Genomic DNA, 23,787 nt, shown 5'->3' with positions numbered 1-23,787 from the left:
CTCCTCACGGCTGGGCTGCCCTTGGCCTTGGGGGCCGCACTGGCTGCCAGCTCCTGCCCGCGTTACAAGAGGCAGCTCGGGAGCAGATCCACACGTCTGCGGGGACGAGGGGAGCGGACGGAGGGGGCCAGGCGGCAGGACTTGGGGGGAACCAATGCACCGTTCATTAGCCTCACTCTGCCTGTCCTAATTGCCTGTTCAGGCTGAAACAATTGTGTTAGAGGCTGCTCTGCCTAATTATTATTGTTCTTCTAAAAATAATGGGGGAGGGAGAAGAGGGGAAAAATAAAAGAGAGGAAGGGAAAAGAGAGCAGGAGGACAGGGGAGAGGGGAAAGCAGGAGTGGATGAAAGGGGATACAGCAGCTTGCAGACTAAGTGACTTGTTTAATGACTGTGAGCTCTGAGGCTGGTAGGGAATAAACAGGTCTGAAATTGGTTACCCCCTCCTCCTCCTCCTCTTGCCTCCCCCCTCTCCCACTCACTCGCACTGTGTTTATTTCCGAGTGATCAGAGGGAGAATAAAAGCCCATCTCATGTAATAGAGGGAGAGGATTTAATCTGTGTGCCTGGGACTTCAGTAAACTGCAAACATCGATCCAAGCCGGTGGGGAAAGAAAAGAAATTTACAGACCAATAAAAGTATATTAAAAAACTTCCCCTGCCCTTTCGCCTGGGTGGGGGCGATGCCGCGGGGCTGCCGGGGGCTGCAGCTGGGAAAGGAGCCCACGCGTGGGGCAGAGACCCACCTGGGGGCTGCTGGGGTCCCAGGGGGTTCATTCCAGGGCTGGGGGGCAGCGAGCAGCCCCGGGTGCTCCTCACACGTGCCCAGGGGTGCTGCAGGGCCTGGGGGCTGCCAAGCGGAGGGTCTGGCAGCCAGTCTGACACTTAAGGAATTAGCTCTGCATCATTTGGAGTTTTCTGCTCTACTAATTTTTCGGCCGGCTCCTCATTTGCGTCTTCTTTCCCCATGTTTTAAAGGGGCAGCATCCCAGCTTCCCAGCACCTCCTGGGACCCCAGAGGCAGAGCTTGGCCCCGCTGTTTGTAGGCTCATATCTTCTGTTGGCAAAAAATGGCAGATTTTGCCCTTTTCTCCAGCAAACTCTTGCCTTCCATGATCTGTGCATTGTTCTTCTTTCCCATGCTGGCATTTGCACAGTGCTGGGACCCTCCTGTTCAGCAGCACCTCACCTCCCGCAACATCCCCATGCCCCAAATCTCCTGGGGAGGCTTTAGTCACCAGGCTCAGCAAACAAATCCACCCAGCTCTGACTTTGCCCTTTGATGTTTGCTTTTGACTAACATTTGAGGTCTCAGCTGCTTTGGCCTGTCGGTTGATGAAAACGAGGTTTCAGTCATCTGTTGACTGACAGTGCACTTTAGATGTTCATGGTGGGGAGAAGGAGGGTGTGTTTGATCAGAGGTTTGCATTCGTCCTGCAAAGCTCGCAGTGCCAGGGAGAGAGTGGGTTAAAATCCTGCCCTGGGACTGGGAAACAGGGAAAGCAAGGGGTATTTACACCTACTGCTCAACCTGATGTGTCCAGCCCTTATTATTCCGTGGAGCAATCTGTGTGCTTGGAGGGGGGGGTCAGAGATAGGAGCATCCCAAATTCATGCTCCCTATCCCTGCAAGATGCCTCTGCTCTCAGGACACGGCTGGTGGGTTGGAATCCAGACCGATCTGGTACCAGCTACAGCTGCCACATGCACATCAGTCCTGGCTTCAACTCCCTGTGCTGTCTCCATCCCGTACTCTGATTTAATGCTCGGTGAAGTGAAGGGACCGTTCCCAGCTCCGCTGAAGACAATGTCTCAGCCTATTGTAGGGAGAGTGGCACACTTGGGACTCTGTGATGACAGAGCCCAGGAGTGGCAGGAGCCTGCCTGGCAGCGGGAAGAGGCTCCACACGAGGCAGATGGACCCAGAGGCGGTCTGACCTTTCTATTTTGCCTCTCCACCACGAGAGCAAGCTGAGGACACATTGTTCGAACAAGCCCTATCTTTTTCCTTCCCTTACCCAACAGAGCCCAACACTGATCATCCCATTAACAGCTACCAGCCAAGCTAACAAAGGAAATCGATGAAATTAAAAAAAAAAAAAAACAACCACACACAAAGAATCCAAGCCAAAACCCAGTCCCAGACACAGTTGTTATCCCACGTGAGGAGAAGTACCAGAAATTCCCCGCAGTCGGCTCGGGGCTTTGCAGCGCGCTATTGATTCTGCATCGATAGCTTCCAGCCACTGCTGCGATGGGCAGGCAGATAAATAATCCCAGATCAGCCCAGCATTCTGGATATCTCAGGCTCCTTGAAACTGCAGTCTGGGGGGACCCTGGCTATTGCCTAAGATCTCCATCACTGGCACTGAGCCCTTCTGCTAGCGCTCTTCTCTAACTACAAGTGCAGGCTGGCAGAGGGGCTCTATGAACACCCCTTGGCTGTGCTGGAAAGCCCCCTTCACCCCAGCTCTCATGTCCCCTTTAAAGCCAGAGCTTAATGCTGTGCATCCCCAAACCTTAACACTGCCACTTTTTGGCTGAGCCCTGCCTGCTGCCTCCTGCCTCTTGCAGGAGAGACTGTGGGTTGCACGGATGCTGCCCCTCATTCCCCACCACTTGTGCCCCTGCACCTCCGGCATATGCAGCCCAAACCCTCCCCTGCCCTGGCCCGGTAAAGCCTCCTCTGCACCCAAACAGGGAACATGAGCCATTCCTCCTCCCACACGGGCAATAGGAACACTTCCCTTCCCACTCACGCAGATCTCCGCGTCGCAGAAACACCTCTCTCCCTCACAAATGCCTCTTTTTCCCATGCACACACCCCCACTGCCTTTCCGTCAGCATTCCTTCCAGTCCCAATCCCCTCCAATGCCTGTGAGGATGCTTTGCAAAACCCAGGCAATATAACACCAGCCACTGCTCGTTCCCAGTAAACTTCCTCTGGTGTATAAGTCCTGTTCTTTGTTCCCTTCTGCAAGGCTGGACTGTCTGCAGGCTCTGGTGCCGCCCCTGCTGTGTCATCCCTTCACAGGGCAAACATCTGCCCCAGAGGAGAGGGAAAGCAAATTCCCCCAAGGGGAGGGACAGAGCTCCCTTTCAGTGGAGCAAATGCTCTTTTATTAATCACTGAAGGCATGTGTCCAAGCCATTGTCCTGTCTGTCTGAATGCACTGGTCAGAGCCACCAGCACGCAGCTCTCCACTCCTGCTGGAGGAGCAAGCAGGCTCCAGGCTTCCCCACCGCCTCTGGGCATGGACTGAGATGGGAACCACAGCCCCCTCTGGATGGAGGGGCTGCTAACCCTCCTCCCCTTCCTGATACCTGCTCCCCGTGGAGCTGCAGCACACATCACCCTCCCTCTGATGTCCAGGTCCAGGGAGGTTCTTCTCCCTCTGTACTCGGCACTGGTGAGACCGCTCCTCGAATCCTGTGTTCAGTTCTGGGCCCCTCACCACAAGAAGGATGTTGAGGCTCTGGAGCGAGTCCAGAGAAGAGCAACAAAGCTGGGGAAGGGGCTGGAGAACAGGCCTTATGAGGAGCGGCTGAGAGAGCTGGGGTTGTTTAGCCTGGAGAAGAGGAGGCTGAGGGGAGACCTCATTGCTCTCTACAACTACCTGAAAGGAGGTTGTAGAGAGGAGGGTGCTGGCCTCTTCTTCCAAGTGACAGGGGACAGGACGAGAGGGAATGGCCTCAAGCTCCGCCAGGGGAGGTTCAGGCTGGATATTAGGAAAAAATTTTTCACAGAAAGGGTCATTGGGCACTGGCAGAGGCTGCCCAGGGAGGTGGTTGAGTCACCTCCCCAGGAGGGGTTTAAGGGATGGGTAGACAAGGTGCTCAGGGACATGGTTTAGTGATTGATAAGAATAGTTGGACTCGATGATCCTTGGGGTCTTTTCCAACCTGGTGATTCTATGATTCTATGTGTTTGGAGACCCAAGAATGACCAGAGTAATGCCCTCCTGTACCACCTTGTCTGCCTGCGAGAGCTGGTAGGTGAAGCGGGGCCAAATTCTCCCATGAGAAGTGTCTGTTAAGGCAACACTGCCAGGTATGTTGTTACCAATGGTGCCTGGGGATGGCCTACTCTGTTCCTCCTGAGATGCAGCTTCTGGGATCGAGCCCTGCAGCCCAGCCTGGGCACTGGTCCCTTCTGGTGGTGGACACAAGCTGGAGGTGAACGCCCCGGGCTTGGCTCTGACTCTCCCAACAAGGGAACTTCACCCAGAGCTGAACCTATAACATCTCAGGGTGACTGATGGGGCCAGGCCAGGGGTGAGAGGGGAGGAGCGTTGTGGCTGGGTGCATCCCAAGGATGCTCTGGGCTCTGGGAGCATTGGGGAGTGAGGGAATAAGGCGGGGGGGGCATCATCCCCAGCTGGAAGAATAGATGCTTTTTGTAAGGAGACCGAATAATAAGAGCTCTGGCCTTGAACAGAGATGACTAAAGAGGGATGTGATTAGAGTTTTGTAAAGCCATGACTAGCACAGAGAAAATGATTACTGTGTGATTATTCACGACTTCTCATTATGTACAAACAAAATGAAATTATCCTGCAATTCATTTAAGACAAACAAAAGGAAGTACCTTCTCCTATGGTGCATTATCGCATTGAGGAACTCATTGCCATCGGATGTGCTCAGGCACTCGCAGAGAGCAGCTCTGCCAACAGCCATCAAACTGGGTTCTCTGGAATAGCCTTCAGCACGGGAAATCTGGCACAGCTGGGCTGAGGTGGCCAGAGGAGGGATCAGCCGAATATCTCACATTCTGCCCCACTCACCCACTCCTGGCTGCTGCCTGGCCAGAGGAACCTTTGGTCTGAGTGCATAGGGCTGTCTGTATGCTTGCTGGTGTGAATATCTCTGCCCACGCAGGTCATGAAGCACGCGACAGAAACCACATGGAGTGGGACGTGGCCAGGAGCCACTCTCAAGATCGCAGAAGTGACAGTAATCAAGATGTTAAATGACAAACGCCGGACTGTGCAGCTCAGCAGCTTGTGAGCTGAGGGTCGCAATGGGTGGAAGCAGCTGCTTGGCAGAAGGCAGTGGGCTGGCACTCGCAGCTACCTCAGAGAGCCAGGGCTGGAGGATCCTCCAGCAGGCTAGAGAGAAATAGCTGAGGAGAGAGAGAAGGATCGGTGGGCAGAAAGTGCTCCAGTGACACGCAAGTTAGTGAAGAACCGGGGTTAGGTAGCTGGAGCAGGCTGGACAGCCAGGCAGCAAGGAGCAGCAGATCTAAAGAAGGAGAAATAAGGGGTGCTCAGCATCACAAACCTGGTAGTCAAAGTTAAGAGACAGTGGATATGAAAAGTTTAAAAGGGTGTTGAGAAGACAGCTAGGAAGGAACTGAGAGGACTATGAGGAGGTAGGAGCAGCTGGAGACAGAGGTGCCATCAACAGCATCAGATAAAAAGCTGGTACAATAAGATCTGCAGATAAAGAGGGTCCTTCAACCATATGTCCCAAATGCGTGCGCTAAGGAATATATGCAGTCTGGTTTCCAGAAATATGAGCATCACCTCAGCCTTGCAGTAAGCTGTGGGAACTGTTCTGCAGGCTGAGGATGCAGACACAAGTGTGTCTGCCTGGTGTGAAAAGGGAGATCTCCCTTTTGCAGGAAAAGAGCAGAATCCTTGTGTTCTTCTCCCACTCAAAACCGCTGTGGTGTGGTGGACGAATCCAGAGATGGGATGACCCCAAAAGACGTGGAAATGGGTCAAAAGGTTGCTTTGAGTTTGAAGGCAGCCCGGAGCTTGCTGTGGTGCTGTGTGTCCTCCAGGACAGCCATGGCACAGGGATGCCTGCAGCAAGTATTGATGGCTTCGACAGCAACTCTCCCACTTTTTTTTTGGAAGGGTTCAGTTATGGGCTATAGGCAGCTGTAACACTCTGGCTCCAGAAATGCCAGAGGCAGAGCTTTGAAATCCTTTGGTTCAATTTAAAGGTTTAGCACATTTAAAATAGTTTTTTCTTTCCACGTTAAAAAAAAAAAGCAGTATTTTTGGCATTATGAGCTGCCCAGGAAACCTAGTGGTTAAGTTCTTCCCCCACAGGGTCGAGGAGCACTGGAACAGCTCCCAAGGAAGCAGTTATGGTGCCAAGCCTGACAATATTCCAGAAGCATTTGGCCAAGACCCTCAGCCCCACAGTGTGAATGTTGGGGTTGTGCTGTGCAGGGAAAGCAGTTGGACTTGATGCTCTTTGTGGGTCCCTTCCAACCCACAACATTCCATCTCAGGACTTTCTATTGCTGACCAGCTTCATGAGTTCCTTTAGCCCAGGTGATTTTCTAAGGATTCCATCCACCTTAGCTCACTTAGGATTTGAAGAAATGCTTGGCCTTGAACTGTGTGTTTCAAACCTTTGAGTTGATAAATTGATTGATTTGGGTGAGTCGTTCAACATACTGGGTGCCCTGATTGATGCTCACATAGCTAAGTGTCCATCAGAGGAGACAAGTCCCTGGGCTCCCCAGGGCTGTCAGGGACAGCTCAGCCCATCGGCAGTTGGCATTTCATCAGAGGGATCAAACACGAGGGCAGTAGATCCAACAGGACACAGCAAATGCTGAAAAATAGGTATCAACCATCTCTAAGAAGTGAATTCATGAAAGAAGCAGCGCAGAATTTGTCCTCCCAGAACTGACATCGCAGAGATGTAGTTCACTTCAGAAAGTGATGCTGTAGCAAAGTGACATTACAGATATTTAGATGCTTTCACGAAGTGATAGGCTTCCCAGCTCATTTAACTGCCTGGCTTCACATCCTGAGCAGCATCAGAAAAGCTGCTCTGATAGGGTTACAAATTGAAATTTGCGTGTTGTGGACCGGCGTTCATGAATGCAGCTGTGATGAGAGAGAGGTTAACCAATTAATTTGTAATGGGAGTGGGGTGAGATGGTTGTGCGGGATCAAGGAAGCTGAGGGAGCTGCAGATGCTGTGATAGTGACGGCAGAATTATCTGCTGGTATATCGGGCAGCTCGCCATCACACAGCAGTCCAGCAGGCTTTGAGCAGCTCCTGAGGTACCAGAGGGGCTTTCAAGGGTTGAATCTCTAAAGATATCGAGATTATGGAGTACACAAATGAGAAGGACACTTGATACAATAATAAGTAATCAGGAAAAGATATTGTAAAATAAATACGTGGCATCTTCAGGTAAGTGCAGCATATTCAGCTCAGCAGAAATCCAGGCAATTAACCCACCATGGAGGTGGTGGTCAAGGTGGATCCATTAGCAATTAGACATGAGGAGCCAAGCAGGACACAGGGTTTCAAGGACCTGCAAGGACAAACGCCGGTCCTTCACCTTGCAGCAGCCCCAGTGGTTGAGCACACACAAAGCAGCTCATCTCAGTCCAGCTCCCAACAGTGCAGAAATCACTGAAACAATTAGTAGACCTTGTGCCTGGCAGCACCCACTGGAGATGATAAACATCGCTCAATGGGAAGGCTTCAGCAATCAATATCTAAACTAACCACATTCATTTCTTATTTGAAAATAAGCTTACTAGGTGACAGAAATAATCCAAATAATGAGTGATAACAAAAGATGCTTTCATCTTGGAGGAGCCCTTCGTAGACCGGCATAGGAGCAGTGGGTCAGAGCATGGCAACTCTGTCTGCAGAGGCTCTGCTACAGCCTTAAGGATGTTTCAGCCAGCTAGGTGAGACAGGAATGTCAGGCAGCAGGAGGGAATCTGCCAACCCAACCTCTGACCACCACACAGTGGCTACTAGCCCAGCTCAGGTAAAGCTTACCTTTGCCTAAACATAACACAATCAAAGATGTAGCAGCTCTGAGGCTGAATGCATCCCCATTGCAGACCACTGCCTGCTCCAAGATCTGCTCCAAGATCCTCCTGAGGATATTCTCTTGTTATTCAAAACCTGTCCAAGCCCTACTGCTTAGCTTGCAAAATTAGACACCAGTAGTATGGATGCAAATAAATTTGGCAGGGTATCTGGGCTTCAGTGCCTGCGTGCGCTCGAAGGGAATTCGTGTTGGAACACGGCACCTGCAGACCTAGGCCAGGGCCTGAGGAAGATTCCTAACACACTTCCCTCCACCACACTCTCAGTAAACAAGAGGAGGTGATGACAGAGACCAAGCTCTTCTAAAACAACAGCGGCATGGCTGCTTGAGACCCCGCACCAGGCACAGCTCTGTGAGAGCATACTCAGCAACGTCTGATGGGTGATGGAAAGATTGAAACAGCAAACATTTAATCATCAAGCAAATAATACAGGTGAAATCCTCACTTCCCTCTGCGATGGAGAATCACCTGTAGCACACAGGGTGCCAGCATTCCCAGCTGCTCTGCCCTGGGGTCTCTGGAGAGCAGATGCAGCATCTCACAGATGGACCAGCAAGGCACCTGAAAGCTTGCAGCCACTTCCCTCCCTGTCCATCTCCATCCTCATCACACCTTTCAACATCATGGAGTGGTCTGGACATTCCCAAGGGGAACAGCCTCCTTCTGGATGGAACAGCAGAGCCCCTGAATGCATCTGAGGCTGTAGGACAGAGGCTGTGTGTGGTTCACAGGACTGCTTCCCAGCAATGGGTGTCATCCAAAGGGATACAAGGCTCTTAGGAAAAACAGAATGATTGGGATAGCCCAAAAGCCTTTACTATTTCAGCTGTCTGAAGGTCAATTTCCACTCTGGCATTCCACAACTCTTCACTCTCTCTGACAATTAGACTTGATGATCTTGGAGATCTTTTCCAACCTTCATGATTCTATGATTCTATTCTATGATTCTGAAGATCCTTTGGGAAAAGACACACACGTGGCCTTTTAGAGGGTTTTGAGGGGGATGAGAATGGGAGATTTCTCCTCCCCCATGTGTCCCACAGACAAACTCCTCAAGAAGCTGGGGGTAACTGCTGCTCAGAAGGCCAGCCCCTGCCTGGGAAGTGCTGGCAGCACATACCTAGCTCAGGGATGCTCCACAGTTCAGTGCCTTTGGAGACATCCCTAACAATATTGCTGCAATTATCCTGTTGTTTAGGTGTCCCTGAGGAATGGAGAGACTCTCATTATCTGGCAAACTGAGAATTTAGATGTGCAGGGGATGTCAAAGAGGATTTGGAATGAGGAAGCCCAGGAACAGATGGCTACCCATCCATCCACCTATCCATCCACCTTCCACTACTCCTCACAAAGGCAGCATCAAACCAGTCAGAGTCGATGGAAAGGAGAGGGAACTGTGCTAAGCTCTTGAGGGGTTAACCCGCTCTCCAGCATGGTTCAGTGAAATTGTCAAAAAAATCCCTTCTGACAAATTGCCTGAGAAGAGAGAGAAAAATATAAAGAGCCAAGCGCATGGTAATGATTTCTGAAAAGTTCCCCAGCACCAAAACGGCAAAAAACCATTAGCAAAGCAAATTGTATTTTGTGTGCATAATTCACACCAGAACCCAGAATCCAGGCAGCCCCGTTTTCTGTTATTAACGGGACAGCATGCCAAGTCATCTAGAAAGCTCTCCTCAGGCTGTGGGTGATGCAGGGCTGGGCATCGGCTCAGCTCCAGGGAGGGGAGGGTGGCCCCTGCCCCACACCCCTGTGCTGCTCCTCGAAGACCCATGATGCGTAGGGTGAGAAACACTGTTGAATTTGCTGTACCCAGAAGGACTGGGTGTGCAAGCCTCGACTCTGATCATGTCAGCATCCTCCTTCCCCAAGTCTTTGTCCCCTCTGCAGCAACAGCTGCTGGGCTCCCCTGCGCAGGCTGGATTTCAACATTCCTCTCATAGGTTTGGGTGTGGCCAGGGTGCTTACAGGACACCAGCTTTCTGAATCTCATTTTTCCTCTCTTTTTGATCCTCCATGCTGCTGGGGAGCCTACGGCTGGTTCTTTGCATGTCCCAAGCCTCACTGGTGCCTCCCCAGCCAGCCAAGCCCGACGGAGCCGCGCTCCACCCTGGTTACTGAAGCTCCTTCTCAAGCACTTGCCCGGTGACTAAGTGCCCCACTGAGCAGCTATGAGGAAGATTGACTCCAGATGCTTGCAGACAAACATTACCTGGCATGCTCAGAGGTCTGGCTCTGACACATTCCTGGCATGCCCAACACCCCCAGGAAAAAAAATATTCAGATGAGGCCAGTGTGTGCCACTCAAGGAAAGCTGCTTTCAGGATGCTGATTAAAAGTATTACCTGGGCTTCTGCAAGCTGCTCTGGGGATGCTCTGATCGACACTGCTTGCTGCACATGTGGACGCAGCTGCTTTTGTGCACAGAGCATCAATGTGGCTGTTATATAGGAACCAAGCAGTTCATGCCAGTCAGCAGGCAGGACTGGGACGCAGCCACCGAAGCTGCTCTGCCAGGTTTCCCAAGCCATACGGCATGCAAATCCAGCTTTTTTGATGAAGTCAGAAGCAACAACCACAGCACTGCAGCTCCCAGGGCTGGCGGCAGGAGGGTTGGCTTGGAGGAGGCACAGCCCAGCAAAAGCCCCCAGGCTGCAGGTTGGGCAGGCTCCCACTCCTCCCGAAGCTCAGCTTTTGGCTGGGTCTGTTCCTTCTCTCCCAGACCTCTCACTGGTGCCTTGACACACCGGGGTCATGTGCTGCGGTGCCTGGAATCGTGTCAGCCCCGCAGCACGCCGAGACACCAGCCAGTGGGGTGAAGACAGCTGGCGGCGGTCACCACCATCCCCAGGGCAGGGCAGGCAGCCCCCTTTCCCCTGCTAGTGCTCAGCTGTCCAGATGTGCACAGATGTTGGAGATGTTCAACAATTAGTGATGCAGTAGAGGGTCCCAGGGAGAGACAACTGGAGGAGGCCACAAAGACGATCCGAGGGCTGGAGCACCTCCCACATGAGAACAAGCTGAGAGAGTTGGGGTTGCTCAGCCAGGACAAGAGAAGGCTGTGGGGAGACCTTAGAGCAGCTTCCAGTTCTGAAAGGGTCTCCAGGAAAGCTGGGGAGGGACTCTGGATCAGGGCTTGGAGGGATAGAATGAGGGGGAATGGTTTCCAGCTAAAAGAGGGGAGACTGAGACGAGACCTTAGGAAGAAAGTTTTGCTATGAGGGTGGGGAGGCCCTGGCCCAGGTTGGATGGGGCTTTGAACAACGTTATCCAGTGGGAGGTGTCCCTGCCCATGGCAGGGGTTGGAACTGGATGGGCTTGAAGGTCAATGACGCAGCAGCTGTCCCTGACATCTCCCCAGGTGCACTGCACAAACCATAGCCATCCCTGCTCCCACTAAGGCTGGAAACAGCTTTAATGCAGAGTAGCCAGGCTGGATTTTGGTAAAAGAAAGGCTCTGTAAGTCATTACGTGTGCCCCAGGACAGGCAGGATTGTAATAAACACCTTCTTTGAGTCCTGTAGATAGAAGTTACATGAAAATTACCTACTTTAAAAGTACATTAGCATTTCAAAGTCAAACACTGGGAGACAGTGGAGCACAATGACTGCGAGCACTGGCAGGATTGTACTTCACCTCCTTATAAACTGTGATGCTTTTCATCTCTCTCTGCATGTTGTTCCCAATGGGATGGGCCACAGGGCTGGGCACAGGACCTCCCAAAGCACTTCTTAGGCTTCCACTTTTGGACTGAGAGGAAGAAATGACTAACACCAGGCTTGGTGCTCCTTATTGTTTGGCCTGAAAAGAACAGCAGACTAAGCTCCTTCAGCAGGTTTGGCAGCAGCAGAGCTCGAGCCAAGGTTGTATTCCTTGGTCTGGGTCATTAAAAAAGAATTCCTCTGCCCCAGTGTAAATCCATCTTGGGAGTCCTGGAGATCTGATCTCCAAAGCACTTGTCAGCAGCAGAAGTGGAGCAGAGGAGAAAGAAGGCAACGACCAGGGACGTGAAACAGAGAAGCAGCTGAGCAAATGAGATCTGTCTAAAAATGAGGTGCAAGCTGGCTTGGGAATGGGTTTTGCCAGTTAAGTATTGAGGAAGAACTAGGGACATCAATGAAATGTTGGAGCAGCAGGACTAACGCTTGCAAACCCCTTTTCCACAGTCCCAGAATACCACTGACGTGTGGCAATGGGGATTACAGGACTTTGCATTCCTGCACAGGTGAGCCCTGAAAGCAGTTACATAAATTCCAGCTCACAGATCTATTGGGGAATTGAAAACAAAGAACCAGATGCAATCTCTGGCTTGGGAAGCCTTTAAACAGAAGCTTGCTTGTCACTGCTGGAGGGTATAATCAGGGGAGCCCTAACTGTTGGCTTACCCTGTTAACAAACCCTTCCTCAGCACTTTCTGGTACCGGCCTGTGTTAAAGCCAAGATGTAGGATATGCCTCGTGCATATTCAGTGCAGCTATTCTCGCATTCCCATGAGCAGGCTTCCTCCGGAGAGATGGAGGTGCAGATAGGACAAGACTCTAAGCCCAACTCATTTAGGGTGCGGTGGCTGAGATTCCAGAAAACAATGCTAACCATATCTTTGATCAAAAAAGTGAGGTGCTCAGAAGAAAACAAGGCTTAAAGGGAGGGTAGAGCCCTCCTGGCTTGAGTCTTGGTAATGGAGAAGGAGATGATTGGTGGTAGGAAGACCTAGTGATGTAAAATTAGACAATGGTAAGGAAGTTAATTTTTCTGCACAGTATCAATGGTGCGCTCACAGCCCAAAAAGTCAATTGTAACTTGGGCTGCATCCAAAGCAGTGGGTCCAGCAGGGCAAGAGAGGGGATTCTGCCCCTCTGCTCCACTCTGGTGAGACCCCACCTGGAACCCTGCATTCAGTTCTGGAGTCCTCAGCACAGGAAGGACAAGGAGCTGTTGGAGAGAGTCCAGAGGAGGTCATGGAGATGATCCGAGGGCTGTAGAACCTCCATTCAAGGTTGAGACAGTTGGAGTTGTTCAGCCTGGAGGAGAGAAAGCTGCAAGGAGACCTTAGAGCAGCTTCCAGTACTGAAAGGGGCTCCAGGAAAGCTGGGGAGGTGCTCTTGATCAGGGAGTGCAGGGATAGGATGGGCGTGGAATGGCTTTCAGCTGAAAGAGGGGAGATTGAGAGGAGATCTTAGGAAGAAATGTTTTCCTGTGAGGGTGGGGAGGCCCTGGGACAGGTTGCCCAGAGCAGTGGTGGTTGCCCCATCCCTGGAGGGGTTCAAGGCCAGGTTGGATGGGGCTTGGAGCCCCTGATGCAGTGGGAGGTGTCCCTGCCCATGGCAGGGGGTGGGACTGAATGGGCTTGAAGGTCGCTTACTACCCAAATCATTCTATGACTCTATGACAGATATATCTTTGCATTCTTGACTCTTAAAGATCTTCTGCTAATAATACCATCTTGCCTCATACCAATTAAGGCAATTTTACATTAGTAATTAAAGAGAAAATGGTCTCAACAGCGTAACAGCATTCCTAATGCACCAAGCCCCATTTTGCACAGAGAGACCATTTGCAGGTGACCCAAAATTCCTCTGCAAGCACCTACCCTGACGCAAGGGAAGTGAGAGTTATCTCCTGACAGGCTAATTACTTCTTCTTTTTCAAGATAATATTCTCAATGTTTAAATATGGCTATTTTTCCTGCTTGTCTGCTGCAACTATGATGATTGTGCTGCTGTCATATGTGAGTTCTTATCTCATATCTGAATTCTTTTATCTTTGCCACTTATTTAAATGTGTTTAAGGTTCTGAGCAGAGTCTTGTCTCTTCTCCAGAGAACCTGGTTCCTCTGTACAACTCCAGGGAAGATGCTTGGCTCTGGGTCATGGTGGGGTCTCAGCTGCTTTCCCAAGGTACCGTGTCTCTGGTATGCTGTATTACCCACATGGGATGTGCTCTGAGGCCTTTAGCAATTTGCTTTCTTTATAAAGCAGGTGATATTCTCAATCCTTCCCTCTGGGACTCCTCCTCAGCCATTTCCTCCCCAGGCTCTGGCACAATGAGGTTTGCACTGAGGTCCCAGCAAGCCGAGGTCCACTTTACATCCCTGGACCCAGGCATGGCACATGGATCTTGGACACTGGTGGTTCCAGTGGCTGGGGAAATGAGTGTTTGGAGGGGAAGTGGGGCTGAGCTCAAAGCGTATTCAGGGACCAGGTGCCAGAGTAGTTCTTACCGTAGCAGGAGAGCAAAATTCAGAGCCGTATGCAAGCTGGCAGGAGTTGGAGGGACACATCTCTGCTGGTCTAATGCTTGGGGACTGGTGTGGGTGGAAGGAGGGGGTCAAACCTGCCTGCAGGCCCTGTGGATCAAAAGCTGGATCTGTCTCCACTCCCTGCCCAGTCGTACAACATCTATCTCCTAGCTCGGTCCACATCCGTGTGCATCAAAGCAAACAAGGAGCCTTGTCTGCTCCTGCTTTCTTCTTCTGAGGAATGAGATCGGTGCTGCCCAGAGGTCTAAAGGGGAGGTAGGAGATAATAGTGCCGTGGGGCTAAGCCCCTGTCCCATCAGGACGTGCACAACCCATGCACCGTGACAGGCTGCTGCTTCCCCGGGAGAGAGCCGGGACGTGTCTCCTGCAGCCCGGTTCTCTTGGGGGCCTCCTCCGGCGCAGGAGGTTGGCTCCCCACGTCAGGTCAGATTTCTCCGTGGGGAGCCAGCAGGCAGTTCTTATTGCAGGGGATCATTACCCACGCTGTAACACTAACACAGAAACCCTGCCTCGGCGGGCAGGTTTCCCAGTGCTCTCTGCTGCCTGCGCTCCGGCAGAGCTGAGGGCTAGAGATCACACAGGGAACAGCTTTGAGGACACTTTGGGTTAGGAACAGGATGGTTTTTCTTCCTTCAAATTAAAAAAATATCCTGTGCATCCATCTAGGCAGCCAAGGGAGGCATTTTACAGCCGCCATAACGGATTTAGAGCCAGGAACCAGAAGATAAAATAATTTACTAATTGGAAGTGGCACCAAACATTTTGCCTCTTGCCCCTTCTGTGATCTCGGTGGCAAGTGGCTGGCGGCTCTCCAGGAGATGCAGCAAAGGGACAGACAAGACCAGAGAGGTGGCCGGGTGCGACTCCTGGAGACCCACCCTATTGTTTTCCCAGCACCTTGTCACCTTTAATTAATAGGAGAGATGCCCATCAAAGGCAGAGCTGGGTGCAGGGCTGAGCAGGAGTGACAGGGATGGTGCAGAGGAATTTCACACAACAGCCCAGGCATTTTCTAGCTCACTGAGTCGTTTTTCCCTTTTTTTCAGATGGCTTTGCACTTGGCAGACCTCAGCAGCCTGGCGCATGGGGAAAGTGCGGCTTTCTCCACAGCCAGGAGAAGCCAAAAGTCTTCATTCAATCACTTACTCATTCATTCACTCCACAACATACATTTATTTCTTTACTAGGGCCAGGACTCCACAGCAAAGGCTGCTCTGGCACGTGCTTAGCCAAGGGAAGCAGAGTAGGAGCAGACATTCGGCACCACCAGTTGTGATCATAAGAGCTGATGGCACAGCCACCACGTCGTTTGCACCGAGGTGGCCTTCCTGCACCAGCAGAGCAAGCACTGGGCACCTGGGAGTGAGATCTTTGGAGCTGGATCTGCCTTTCTGCATCCACACAACATCTTGTAGGACAGCATAATAGCACTGTGATACCTGTCACTCTCTCCTGTGGCTCAACGGGTGAGCAGATCCCTCCAGCCCAGGCTTTCCTCTGAGGACCTACACAAACCTCACCCCTTCAAGCACTTAACCGGAGCTTGCTGCCTAGAGGCTGTTGCTCTGCAAGTCCAGGGTCTACCCAGAAAAACTGGCTGCACTCCTTTCTCAAAGACCTTTCAGGGTATCAGCTCCGGAGGTGGAGCCTGGCAACTCACCTGCGTGATGCTCACCAGTTCAGGGAAGGGCAGGTAACAGCAGAACAAGAATGAGCAGGAGATGAAGGGAAAGGTTGGTAGAGCAAGGGGAGGTTTTGCCAGCAGAGATGCATATAGAAAGTCTGACAGGGCATGCCCGGACCCTATCCTTTGACTCCCATGTGGGACACACCTTGAATCCTGTGTTCAGTTTTGGGCTCCGCAGTGCAAGAAGGACATTGAGGGGCTGGAGCGGGTCTGGATAACAGAACAGAGCTGGGGGAGGGTCTGTAGAATAAGTGTTGTGAGGAGCGGCTGAGGGAACATGGATGGTTTAGCCTGGAGAAAAGGAGGCTGAGGGGCAACCTTATTGCTCTCTACAACTACCTGAAAGCAGTAGAACAAGGGGAAGTTTGGCCAGCAGAGATGCTGCTAGGGAGCCTGACAGTCCGTGCTGTGGGATCCTGTCCTTTGCTTCCCATGTGAGACATCCCAGCCCATGGTCCAAACCCCTCCCACTGCCTGCAGGAGCCAAGGCTGGGATGCCTGGGTACCTTTCGGAGAGGCAGAGTAGGAGCACTCTCCGGGTCTGCATCTCAAAAGCATTTCCTAGTCCCCATTTAGACACAGCAAAGGGACTCATCTGGTGTGTGGCTTCACAACATTTCTAGGGAAGCAAAACGGGCAGAGATTTCACTTTCCTATTTGAGAGGGAAGGGATGAGAAATCCTTTGCAGAAGGATCACCCACAATGTGGCCCAACCTGGCATTTGCCTGGTTTGCAACAGCATCACATTGCATTAATCAAAATTCAGTCCATCATCTGCTCTGACTCCCACGCCTTTCTGCCCAGCCAGTGTTCCCTGAGACACGCCGCTCTCGGATGGATAAATACTTGTCTTAAGTTGCCATCTAGGGGAGCAGAAAACGTCAGTTGCTTTGAGGTAGGTTATGAAACGGAGCACACTGAAAGCCTTGAGGTGCTTTACAGTTAGAGGGGAATTGCTGCCACATAAACAGCGACAAAGAATGGAAATGAAGTTACTTAAAATGCTTAAAATATAGCACAGCAGCATAATTACAAACACACGCCTTTGTTTTGAAAGTCAAGAAAGCACAGGGAAATGCATGAACTCTTACAGAGCTTGTTTGATGGCGAGAGGAGGATGCTCCTCTCAGAGTTTTCCCCCAGGAGAGGACTGGGTTAGGGTCCAATAGTGGGAAAAACTTGGATGCAGGAATAGAAAATGCTCTGAACTGTCTACTGAGATCCCCACTTGCTTTCTATGCTGCGGCTGGTGCTGCTGCCAGGGAGGCAGAGCAGCTCAGACCAGAGGCACACAGTAAGCCAGGGCAGGAGGACAGACTCTTGCTGCTGTATTTACCAGCAGAGCTTTCCCCAGCATCACCCGCAGCATGGTCAGCTCCACCGTGATCAGACAGAGTATGTTAGCCCAGGTTTTTATACTGAGTCATTTTGGTTTGTTAAAAGGGGGTGATGAAAAAAAAGATTAGATCAACGGGAGATCTCTAGTGAGGATAAATCCAGGTTAAATCCAGGATGGAAACAAATTCTGTGGGCCTCAGAAGAACAGAGGAAAGAAACATATAAGGCAAGAGAAAAGAGAGAGAATAGCATAGGGAAAAACAGGTGAGGGTGGGTGGGTTGTGCTGCTGACTGTCAAAGCCCTCATGCCTTCAGGAGCCGTGGTCCTTCCCCAGGTCCCAGCCTCCTATCGTTCCTCAGTGGAACCAGCTCTGAGCTCTGCAGACAAAAGGTTCCCTCTATCTGCATTTATAAAGTGCTTATCGCAGCGGTGTCTCGCTGCTCGGAGCCCTTTCCTAGAGAAGGGCAGAGTGTTTCTATTGTTGTTATACAAATAGCTTCCCCTGCCAGTTCCTTTCCTTCCAGGCTACTGAGTGGAGCTTGGCTCGGCTCCCTCTGGACTAATTTGATGAGAGATAATTATCTTGTTAATATCATCTTATTTTCATAAGTCCCAGCCTCTCTTTTATTAATTCTGTCAGTTCCTGGTTGTGTTGCTCTTAGGTCCGTGTCTTTTCAAAACAGTATAACAGGCACTTATGGGAGAAAGTCATAAAAAGAACAACTTAACTTCGAGAATGTAAATATTGACATTTTTCACAATGGAGATTTTTAATCTGTTCCTCCTCACAGCTCTGGCCCCTGTGGGAACCACTTGGACATGGTGTATATATGGGTGGGATGCAGCTGCAGTGGAAGATGCTCAGGATCTAGGACTCCCTCGTGCCGGCCAGAAGAAGATTGAGGGCAGGAGGGCTGTGTGCTCCACAGCAGGACTGGACAAGGAGATGCCTCAGGCCCCTCGTGTGCCCCATCTTTGGTAGAACTGACTGAATGCAAGCAGGCAAGGAACAGAAAATGGGAAAGGAGCATGGACGTGAGTCTGTTTAAGGCTCAGTTTCAGCTATCTGCAAACAGGAGAACGCAGCTAATGTGTCTGTCTTGCCACACAGTAGCTGCCCCCAACTCTGGGGGAGACTACAGGCAGCAGAACACCCCACAAAACTCTTCAGAGTCATTCAGACCTCATTATCCTTTGCAAGAACATTTATGGTTATTCTTAACGTTACCAGTGCAATTGTATTATCTCATATAATCACAGGACATGAGTCATTATGAAGCCACAGCCTGTAACTGCAGCGGATGCCCCAGACCACTGCCCCTCTGCCCTTGCTCTGCCCTCACTGGCAGGCATAGCAAGGGGGATCCCACCTCCCCTGGCAGTCCCCCCACCATCCTCCAGACATGATACCTACCTGTGTTCCTCACCACCAAGGGAACGCTTGGTAGGGCTGCTGCTGCCTTGGGCAGGGACCCAAAGGATGCTCTGCTGCCTGGATCCTGCAGCACTGGCCCGGGGTGCTCAGCTCTGAAGGACTGAGGAGCTCTGGGGCTTCACTAGGGCAAAAAGAGGAATTTCAGCATCAACTAAAGTTGGTAGAAATATCTTCCTGGTTGGGACAACTGGAACAGGATTTTCAGAATGACCTTATTCTGTATTAGACATACAAGCTTTCTCCCAGTCCCACTTCAGGGACCCAAGGTGTGGGTTTTTTCCCCTTGGATCTGGGTCCCAGTCTCTGTGAAACAAAGCAGTTGTGCAAACGCTCGACTCTAACAATAGGTTTAGAGTTAAGTATGTTCTCAAGCGATTTTCTGAATCAGAACATAAATGCAAACCTCTTCTCTTTGACTTTTCTTCAATAACATAGATATCAAACTCATTCAGCGGAGAGGGAGAGAAAATGAGTGGGTCGGGCAGGCTTCCTCTCTGCTAGAAACCGAATTACATTAAGCCTGCTCATGACTGCTTGCAGGAAGCAGCTTTTTTGTTCTAGTTTGTACAAGTGCTCACACTGTGCTTGTCACTGTAGCATCCAAGAGCTTCCCAGTATTGCATTAAACAATGTGACTAATATCTGCAGCATGTTCATAAGCTGTGGATTTCGAGACCAGAGCTCGGGCTCATTTATTCAAGGGACCAAACTCATTCAATGACAGAGTAAGGAAGTGTGTTTGCAGATGTACTTGGAGCATTTAATCATGCAGGCAAGAAGAATCCCATTCTTCAGCTGGTAAATCATACTGCAAGGTAGAACATCCTTTAACGCAGTCTTTTGCTGTTCCACATGGTCTGAGGTCACTCTACAGGCTCCACTGTGCAGAGAGGAACTGATTAATAAGCCATTAGAAATAAACTCATAAAAATCATTCAATACTTCAAGCCATGTTGTGAGAAGACCCAGTGGTTTGAAACATTCAAATAAACAGCTTTGAGTCAATAATTTGGCCATCTCCATGGTGAAAGAAGTAAAGAGAGAAAGAAAGATGAAAGGAGATGCAGGAAGTTGATGGACAGGGCAAGACAGCAGAGTAAAAAAGGTAAGAAACAAAATCGGATGGATGGTTTCTCTGATTCCCCTGGGGATGCAGACATGGAGGGAATCACAGCTTGGTTATTCCTCGCTCGCCAGGCAGGTTGGTGGGGCTGCAGGGGAAAGCTCACTCTGTTTGCATGCTAACTGTCGCCCTCCTGGGACACAAGGGCTGCTGCTCAGCTCATGCAGTTCAAAAAAACCCAGAGGCTCACATTCAAGGAGAAACAGATATTGGGCTCTGCTGCTGGTTAGGCCTACAAAAGACCTGGCAGGAAGGATATATCTACATATTATTGCAGTGTAATGTACAATACATTTATTGTATACATCAAGACATTTAAAATAGGCTGTTGTGCATGAGAAAAAGCAGGATTCAGACTCCTGGCTAAAGCCCACAGTTTACTGCAGCTCAGGAACTTTGATCTTATGCCTCCTCTGTGTGAAGTGGGCATGGTAGCTCAGCTACTGCCACTGTGCTTCATCATCAGCAGGGATGACATAACAGACTCATCTGCTCAGCCCTTGTGTCAAGAGCTTATGCTTCTCCAAGCAGAGGAGCCCTGGCAGCATCTCCTGTCTAGGAAGGTGAAGCGTTGGCTGGATTGCACCAGATCAGGTGAGATGCAGAATCATGGAATGGTTTGGGGTGGAAGGGATCTCAAAGCCCATCCAGTCCCACCCCCTGCCATGGGCAGGGACACCTCCCACTGGATCAGGGGCTCCAAGCCCCATCCAACCTGGCCTTGAACACCTCCAGGGAAGGGGCACCCACCACTGCTCTGGGCAGCCTGGGCCAGGGCCTCCCCACCCTCACAGCAAAACATTTCTTCCTAAGATCTCATCTCCATTTCCCTTCTTTCAGCTTCAAACATTACAGATTTGCAATACTTTGCACAGACAAGCCAAAATCATCAGAGCTCAAGTTTCTTTGCCCTGTAACTTTTACCCAGAATTGGAAAGTAGTTTCATGAGTTTCTCTGGGCCAGGGTTTCTCAAGAACTTGGACTCCTCCATCCTCTGCTGAGTAACCTCAAAACTCCTCTTTACTGCAAAGTGGGAACCTGAGAGCACCAAGGCAGGTGATAATGGCTCCAGGCTGGGCCAGCATCCATCAGCTAGTGATCCTTGGTTACACTCCCCCCTCAATCCCAGTCTTCACTCTCATCAGTGCCTCAAGGGGATACAAGCACAGCTTGTCTCTGATCTACAAGCTCTGTAGCAAGGATACATCATAGGACCAACTGGGATTTGGCTGTTGACCATGAAGGCGTGTAAATACCCTAAACACAGAGCAAAATCCACATTTAAACATCAGAGAGGTTTGCTGTCTGTGCATCAATGATGCCTCCTGAGTAAGCACCCGCCTCATACGTCATTTTCTCCTCGTTTTTCAGTACACAGCTTACTGCCTTATTTACTGCCCGCTGTCCTGGTTGGGCAACAAACAGAAATATTAATGTTCTCACCTGCTTTCCTATGAAACTCATCATTCTTGTATCCAAGTGCTTCACAGGCATCTGAGAATTCGTTTACACAAGATTCTGTACCATGAAGGGTTTTATGAAGATTGAATAGATCCATTAGTTTTAGACATCCAGTCTGAGACACCTGGTCCCTGTTTTGGGGTTCATTTTTGTTCGGTTGGGTTTTTTATCATTACATTCATTGCGTGTTCAGAGTAAGCTTTCCACTGCCTTCAGTTGCAGCACAACTGGTCAGCCTTCAGCAATTCAAGAAGCCAGGTCGCTAACCAGATGCCAGGAAGCGAGGAGCACATTAGAAATCACGAGTGAAATATCTTTTTTACAGGACTTGCTAGCTATCAGATGGGAACACTGTAGTGGAGGCAAGTATAATATGTGGTTCTCCAGGGTGGCATCCAGTCACTTAAATCTTTCCCTTCCCACAACAACTTGCCTTCTTCCCTCACACTTTCCCTGTTTTTATAGAATCATAGAATCACTTGGTTGGAAAAGACCCTTGTGATAGAGCCCAACCGTACCTCTCCACTACTAAGCCATCCCTGAGCACCTCATCTACCTCTCTTTTAAACACCTACAGGGATGGCGACTCCACCACCTCTCTGGGAAGCTTCTGCCAGTGCCCAAGAACCTTTTCAGTGGAGGAATTTTTCCTAATGTCCAATATAAACCACCCCTGGTGCAACTTGAGGCCATTCTTTCTTATTCTATCACTTGTTACTCAGGAGAAGACACCAACACCCACCTCACAGAATCACAAGGTTAGAAAAGACCTCCAGGATCAACCATTCCTATCAACCACTAAGCCATGTCCCTGAGCACCTCATCCACCGTCTTTTAAATACCTCCAGGGACGGTGACTCAACCACCTCCCTGGGCAGCCTCTGCGAGTGCCCAATAACCCTTTCTGTGAAAAATTGTTTTCTGATGTCACCACGATCCCCTTTCAGGAATTGCAGAGTGATGAGGTCTCCCTTCAGCATGCTCTTCTCCAGGCTAAACAGCCCCAGGACCCTCAGCCACTCCTCATAAGACTTGTTCTCCAGACCTTTCACTAGCTCTGTTCCCCTTCTCTGAACACACTCCAACGCCTTTTGCAACAAACAAAAGGTCCTGCAGCCCACAGGACAAGCCCTGACTTACCCTCACATCACAGCAGACACATTCTGAGCATGATGGATCTAGAGAAGAAAGAAAAGCATGATCATGCAACAAAACCTTTGCCACAGTGCTCCTCCAGAAAGCATATGGATTTAGGAGTCATAGTAGGGCTGGGCTGATGGTTGGACTGGATGAGCTCAGGGGTCTTTTCCAACCTTAATGATTCTATAACCTTTGCTGTCACACCCCCCAACTTCCAATGCCTTATTTTGACATCTTCATCTTTGTTACCGACATTTTCTGGGGTCTTAAAGAAACTAGCAAAGGAGAACTCAATCACGTGTCACCAGATTAATACCCCCGGCTCAGCTGGGGACTTCGAGATGTGCCACACGGTGCTGCCTGCTTCTCCTTGCAGGCAAGCAGATGCTCCCGAGGGCCCTGCCACATGCTTGGTCATTTCCAAGCCAGCCAATGTGGATACCACACATATTCCACAGCCTGCTTCTTGTAAAGATGGGGGTTGAATTAATTCCAGGCAATTTATCACACAGGCAGCACAGCAGGTGGCAAGTACAACACTATAGACCAGTGATCAAAGAGCACCCAGTGGGTCTGCACATGCTGGTATCTGAAGAGCCCAGGCTTCTTGCCTAATAACACACATTGAATGTTTCAGCTCCCTGTACAGGGCATCAATCATTTTCCTGTTGGTTATCATTTTCTATCATGTGTCTCTTGTGCATTTTTAATTGGTTAATTACTTTATTCATACACTGAGCACACCCTCAAGCTCCAATTATTATCAGCATTAAGTGCTTGGTTTATCCTATACATCTTTTAAACGTTATATTTGGCTGTTTCCTGGTCCACACTTCCTCCTCTTACAACATCTTAGGGATCTGCAGGTACCTTCGCTAGTCCTTTGACAGACTAGAGCCATCCTGCTCATTAGTCTATTATCTCGCTGCTTATCAGCCACACTCCCAAGCTCCTCATTACTGCAGTTGCAATTACAATAGCAAACATTCCTCCTTTCTGGCCCTGTAGTGCCACTTCAGTGACAACAGGCCACTGCTGTTCAAGTTCACAGCTCCCAGCAGCAAGAGGAGGTTGACTTTTCCATAGAAGCCCACACCTAAGCAGAGCAGTTGTTTTGTTTGCTCACACCTCACTATGGGTATTGTGTGTTACATCTTTGGTTAAAGGCTCTGCCTGGGCCCCAGGGAGGAAATCCAGCTCTTTCCTTATCCAGGCTCTCTGCTTTGTTTGGGGAAGAATTGAAATTGCCACTTTCTCTAGAGGCCTGGGCAGAGCTGGCCAAGGAGCAAAGACAGGCAACAGGGACCCTAAAACATAAAGACAAACTGTGAGGGTGTTGGAGCAGCAGATGCTGCCTCCACAAGCTCCTTGGACCGGTGCTAATTTAGTTTCACCTCTTTTATGCCACCAGCCTTCCCCAACTCTTCTCCCCACTGCCTCATGCCAGGGTGGGGGACTCGCATTAAGCTCCCATTGCCTTTTGGCATGTTCAGAGCTGCCATACCAGTGGGTGCAAT

The sequence above is a fragment of the Phaenicophaeus curvirostris genome, chromosome 15, assembly GCF_032191515.1.
Source record: "Phaenicophaeus curvirostris isolate KB17595 chromosome 15, BPBGC_Pcur_1.0, whole genome shotgun sequence".
Lineage (NCBI taxonomy): Eukaryota > Metazoa > Chordata > Aves > Cuculiformes > Cuculidae > Phaenicophaeus > Phaenicophaeus curvirostris.
This window is presented reverse-complemented; position numbering follows the sequence as displayed.